Below are 6416 nucleotides of genomic sequence, written 5' to 3'. Positions count from 1 at the left end.
AGGGCACAGGCTCTCCCAGGGCCCTGTGCTGGGTACCGGCAGGGCAGCTGCGAGGCTCTACCCGGTGAGCCTGGACTGCAGCGTCGCTAGCCAGGGCATCTCAGTGGCAGCTGAGGCTGCAGGAAGGTGAGGGGATTTCCCAATTCCAAACATCGCCTCCGTCACTCCTGTGCCAGGCCCCCAGACCGACTTGTCTGACCCTCACCTCAGGCCCTGGCTTAGGTCAGGGTCTCCCCGATGCAGACCCGAGCCTGACTTTGACCTTGGTGGTGCAGGTGGGGAGGGGTATGCTACACTTGGGGTGGCGCTGAATGGCTCAGGGCTGGAGGGCACTGGGTCTCCACCATACCCTGACACAGACCGGGAAATAGAATGTGTGCACATAGGAGACAGACAGATACATGAGAGACACGGAGAGACACACACACAGAGACACAGAGAGAGACAGAGACACAGAGGGAGACATGGAGACAGAGAGAGACAGAGATACAGAGAGAACAGAGACATACAGAGAGAGACACAGAGACACAGAGACACAGAGATAGGGACAGACATAGAGACACAGAGAGAGACACACAGAGACATAGAGAGAAACGGAAACACAGAGAGAACAGAGACACACAGAGACACAGAGAACAGAGACACAGAGAAAGACAGAGACACAGAAAGAGAGACGGAGGGATACAGACAGACACAGAGACACACAGAAAGTCATGGAGACACAGAGACACAGAGACACGCAGAGAGACATGCAGAGACACAGAGAACAGAGACACAGAGAAAGACAGAGACACAGAGACACAGAAAGAGAGACAGAGGGATACAGACAGACACAGAGACACACAGAAAGTCATAGAGACACAGAGACACAGAGACACGCAGAGAGACACGCAGAGACACAGAGAACAGAGACACAGAGAAAGACAGAGACACAGAAAGAGAGACGGAGGGATACAGACAGACACAGAGACACACAGAAAGTCATAGAGACACAGAGACACACAGAGAGAAACGCAGAGACACAGAGAACAGAGACACAGAGAAAGACAGAGACACAGAGACACAGAAAGAGAGACGGAGGGATACAGACAGACACAGAGACACACAGAAAGTCATAGAGACACAGAGACACAGAGACACGCAGAGACACAGAGAACAGAGACACAGAGAAAGACAGAGACACAGAGACACAGAAAGAGAGACGGAGGGATACAGACAGACACAGAGACACACAGAAAGTCATAGAGACACAGAGACACAGAGACATGCAGAGAGACACGCAGAGACACAGAGAAAGACAGAGACACAGAGACACAGAAAGAGAGATGGAGGGATACAGACAGACACAGAGACACACAGAAAGTCATAGAGACACACAGAAAGTCATAGAGACACAGAGACACAGAGACACGCAGAGACACAGAGAACAGAGATACAGAGAAAGACAGAGACACAGAGACACAGAAGGAGAGACGGAGGGATACAGACAGACACAGAGACACACAGAAAGTCATGGAGACACAGAGACACAGATAGACAGAGACATACAGAGACACACATAGAGAGACAGAGAGACACGGAGAGACAGAGAGTGATTGAGGGATGGAAAGAGACAGAGCCAGGTGGAGGGACAGGGCCAGAGCAATAAAGCGATGTCATAGGACGAGAGCGTCTGGGGACCCTGGGGAAGGCGTACGGCATCTTTGTCACTCACGTGTCTACAACTCGATAATTATCTCAAATGAAAGTTCAGAACATGGGAAGGAGGTGCATCCCGGAGGAGAGATGCGAGGGGGGCCTGTGGCGGGGTGGGCGCGGAGCCCACAGCGGCAGGGGGTCGGGATCGGCCGCTCTGGGTACCGGCCTTCTTTCTGGGGTGCTGAGAATGTTTGAAAATTAACAGCAGTGATGGTGGCACATGTGTGGATGTACCAAACACCGCTGAATCGCACACTTTACAAGAAAGAATTGAACAGTTCATGAATTATCTCACAAAAAAGCTGTTGCATATATATATATGTACATGTTACACAAATTATCTGTATTTCCAAAAAGGGTTCAGGCTGCAGACAGCTGAAGGAGGAGTGCCATGTGCAAAGAAATATTATATTATGTAATATTATTTTTATTATATATAATTTTATTTTAATTTTATTTTACTTTATGTTACATAAATTTTATCTTATTTTATTTTATTATTTATAATTTTATTTTATATTCTATATAATTTTATTTTATATATTCTATATAATTTTATTTTTATTTTATATTATGAAATATTACATATTATGTAATATTATTTTTATTATATATAATTTTATTTTAATTTTATTTTACTTTATGTTACATAAATTTTATCTTATTTTATTTTATTATTTATAATTTTATTTTATATTCTATATAATTTTATTTTATATATTCTATATAATTTTATTTTTATTTTAAATACATATAATTTTATTTTTCCGTATTTTATATAAGACTTCTTGCTGGACGTGAGAGAGGCAGAGGCAGCACAGGAAACCCCAGTTTCCTGACGGGGTGTACCCTGTCCCGCTGCGAGGCCCCAGCCCCAGCCGCTTTCTCCTAGGGAAGGAGGAGGCTTCACTCCAGCAGGTAGAACAGCCCCGTGCCCATTTGCTCAGCAGAATGGAGGCCCACATGGCCAGGTAGCATGGGACGGCATGTGCTGGAAACCAGGGGCTGGGAAGGTGCAGCAGTTTTGGGCGATGCTGGAGCTGGGCGTGGGAGTCAGGCCCGGGAGGGATGGAGGAGGAGGAAGTCCCTGCGGCGGGGGTCCTGGGAACAGGGAGGCCGGATGCATCACCGTCCCCACCCGTGGAGTCTCCAGGATGAGGGTGGGGCTGGCTCTCAGGGCTTGGGAGGGAGGGGTCAGGTTGGGTCAGGAGGAGGCCTGTGTCTTTCAGATAGAGAAGGCCGTCCATGGGTGTCAGCTGCGGGGCATTTTGCCCGAGGTTGTCTTAGAGGTGGTGGCATTTCAGGATGAGGGGTGGGGTGTCGCTTTGCCTCTCGGAGCCTCTGCATTCTTCCCTAGGACATGGGAATGATCGCAGGCTTAAACCCCACCCAGTCAGGGAGCGGCGAATGCGTAGAATGGCTCAGCACCCGCACTGTGGAGGGGGCGCCTGAGGAGCGCCCATTCCCCGCAGGAGCCCTAGGGTCACCAGATGCCTCCTCGCCCCTCAGGCAGACGCCCCACCTTCTCGGCCCTCTTCAGTGCCCAGGTCCCTGGGACCCAATGGATGCAGCTCAAGCGTCCCTGTCCCACCCCACAGAGCAGCGTGCCCCCACCCATCCCGGACAGCTTCCCTATTCCTGACACCCAGGTGGCCAGAGCCACAGTTTAGTCCATTACCTCACCCCAGCTCCCACTGGAGGATGGAGGCCTCAGATGACCCCTGGCCAGTGGCCCCTCAGTAGGTGGACAGCGGCAGGTGGGACTGGCAGTCCTGGGAGAGCCGCCTCCTTGGACAAGACATCCCCTCCCAGGAGGCAGAGGCCGCTCTGGTCCAGGAGGTTCACATTTGACCCCTCCAGCGGGGCTGGGTGGAGTCAGGGTGATTTCCAAGAAGGGTTCAGGCTGCAGACAGACGAAGGAGGAGCGCCATATGGAAAAGGAAAAGGTGACCCCTCCTCAGCGGCGTGGCCCTGATTCATCATTTCATTTCGTCAGCCAGGGCGGGTCCCAGGCCCTCGAAGCCATCTCCCCGCTCCTTCCCCCTCCTCTCAGCCTTCCTCCTGTGAGACTATATAGCTCTGTACAAGATGAGTCCCTCTGCCTGGGTTCCAATCCAATGCTGCAGCTCACTCGCTGTGTGACCTTGGCCGAGCTGTTGGGCCTCTCTGTGCCTCGCTTTCCTTATCTGTGCAATGGGCACGGCAATAGTAGTACCTCCTCTGTGTGATAATGGCTAGAGACCTGCACAGCCCCTGGTACACACAACATCGTGGAGGCTCAGTCAACGTGACCTACTGGTATCAGTTAGCCTGGTTGTCTCGGCCACCGACTTCCTCTTTGTGGGCCTCAGTTTTTCCTTCCATAAAATGGGTATGGAACTGCTGTGTGGTTCTAGGAAAAGAACATACATTTTGGGGTCAGATCTAACTTTCCTGAAGCCTGGGTCCATCACCTAATGCCTGAGGGCCCTTGGGGAAGTCATTTAAACACCCCTAGCTCAGCTTTCTGCATCCATAAAATGGGTATAACTGGCATCCCCTCGAGGGGTTGTTCCTAGAACTTACACAAGCACCCCAAGAAGGGCAGAGCTGATGTCAGTGTTGGGAGCTGCAGAAAGGGTGGCCCATGTCACAACCTATACCCCCGCCCATCTGCCTGAGCAGAGCCCACCCTCTGAGTCACCCACTCACACAGGCCGCCGAGTCTTTTCACAGCTGATGAAGGTCTTCAAGATCCCTGGAGCGTTGTAAGCGGTGACCTCATCTGACGTGAAGCCCAGACTTGGGCAGGGGTCGAGCCAAAGGGCAGAGCCTGCCCACAGCCTGGAGGCTCAGGGTGGCCTCTGCTGTCCAGCTCTGGGCAGAGACAGAAGGATGGGATGGGGACATGGGGTCCTGGCACGGGACAAGAGGACCCTGGAGAGGGGCAGACCATGGCCCAGCCCAGGCCCAGCCTGGAGGGAGTGAATTCCATTCCACTGAGGATAAGCAACATCTCATCTTGTGCTTGTTTATAAAGAATCGTCTATATTCGGGGCAGGGTGACAAGGGGCAGTAAGTAGGAATGGACAAAGGAGGGACGTACGTAAATTAAACAACCTTCCTGGCACTGTTGAAGAAGGTGCTGAGATACCACAGGCCAGAGGGCCGGCCCTGCGCCTGCACACGCTGGCCTGGAGGAGCCTGAATCTGGAGCTCTGGGCTGACGACAGAGGTGGTCCCGTGCCTCCTGTGTGTCCGGGAAGCCAGGGATGGAGAGGAGCCTCCTGGGAGGGTCCCGGGTCCTTGGAGAATCCTCCCCCGCTCCCGCCCAGGCCAGGTGCCCAGGGTTGGGGCTGGGAGGCCTGAGGTTTGCTGAGTGAGAGGCAGTGCAGGGCAGGAGCAGTAGGGGGCGCAGCTCTCCCGAGGACAGCGCTGGGCTCCAGCCAACTTCACGACCGGCCACTGTGAGCCCCACCTGCCCATTTCAGGGAAGAACAACGGCCACCCCAGGGAACCGCATCCCAGCTGCAGAGTAGAGAAGGGTGTTTTCACTCTGTCCTCAGTTTCCCTCTCTGTACAAGGGGACTCGATCCCCACTGCAAGGTGGTCAAGACAGGTGATTGCTGGGGACAGCATGGTCTCAAGAGCGTAGCAAGGACTTGACCTACGGACAGACCTGACCTGAGGCCTGCCTGCCAGAAGCTCTGACCTTCTCCTCCCCAGCTCTGTTCTAAGGATCCTAACGCTCACCTCTCAGGGGCCTCGGGAAGACTGGCTCAAGTGTTTGCAGAGCACTCCAGCGGCCTCAGGGCCCACACATCCACAGCTGCTGTCCCCTGGAAACCGTGGCAGGCTGTGCAAACTGACCTGCTGCAGCAGCCGGTCCTAGACCCGCTCTCAGACTCAGTTTCCCCATCTGTAGATGAAAGCTTAGGGGAAATGAGCTCTTCCCAGGGACTCAGTTTTCTGTGCACTGGAGGATCCAGGGATGGAAAAGTGCTGATCTTCAGGGCCAGGTGTCTGCGGGATGACACAGCCCTCCCCCAAAAAGCCAGTTCTGGGTGGCAGCACCCCACCAAGGCTTACTCGAGGGGCAGGCATCCTAGCATGTGAACAACTGGGCAAGCCCAGCCTGCAGAGACCAGAACCAGGAGCCCTGGCCAAGGTTGAAGGAGGCCCAGCCCAGCCCAGCCCTGAGGCCCCAGCTCCTGGCATTCTGGGCCATTCCAAGAAATGGGCTGAAATTCTCCACATCTTCAAAGAGGCAGAAAGGCAGGTCCTATTGCCCCTTGCCGAATGGCCTTTTAGGAGAGGAAGCCCTAGGACCCTTCAACCCCTCACTCTCTCTGGGAGCTACGGAGGCTCACACCTAGAGCCCCGCCTCCTCCCCCGCTCGTCTTGTCTGATGGGGCCACTCCCCGCCCGACGCCTTCACAGTGCCCAGGCCTTCGAGGACACAGAGCCCTCAGGGATCAGGCCCCTCCACCTTCCCACTCCCCTAGACCCTTTAACCTCCAGCTCCCCTCCCTCCTCCGGGCCAGAGCTACCCCTTCCCATTCTTACCTTGGGTGCCTGTGAACCTGGATGGAAAAGCATCTTTATTTACACCAACAACTGCAACGGAAGTCCAGCGCTCATTCCTTCCGGGCTGCAGTCGGCCCCAGCCAGCAGGGCCTGTGGCTCCGGGGCCGGCAGAATCAGAGGTGTTTTCACCCCCATGTCACAGCCCTCATGGA

Source organism: Aotus nancymaae, unplaced genomic scaffold (assembly GCF_030222135.1).
Source record: "Aotus nancymaae isolate 86718 unplaced genomic scaffold, 86718_ANA_hifiasm-v0.15.2.pri h1tg000006l, whole genome shotgun sequence".
NCBI classification, from domain to species: Eukaryota; Metazoa; Chordata; class Mammalia; order Primates; family Aotidae; genus Aotus; species Aotus nancymaae.
This window is presented reverse-complemented; position numbering follows the sequence as displayed.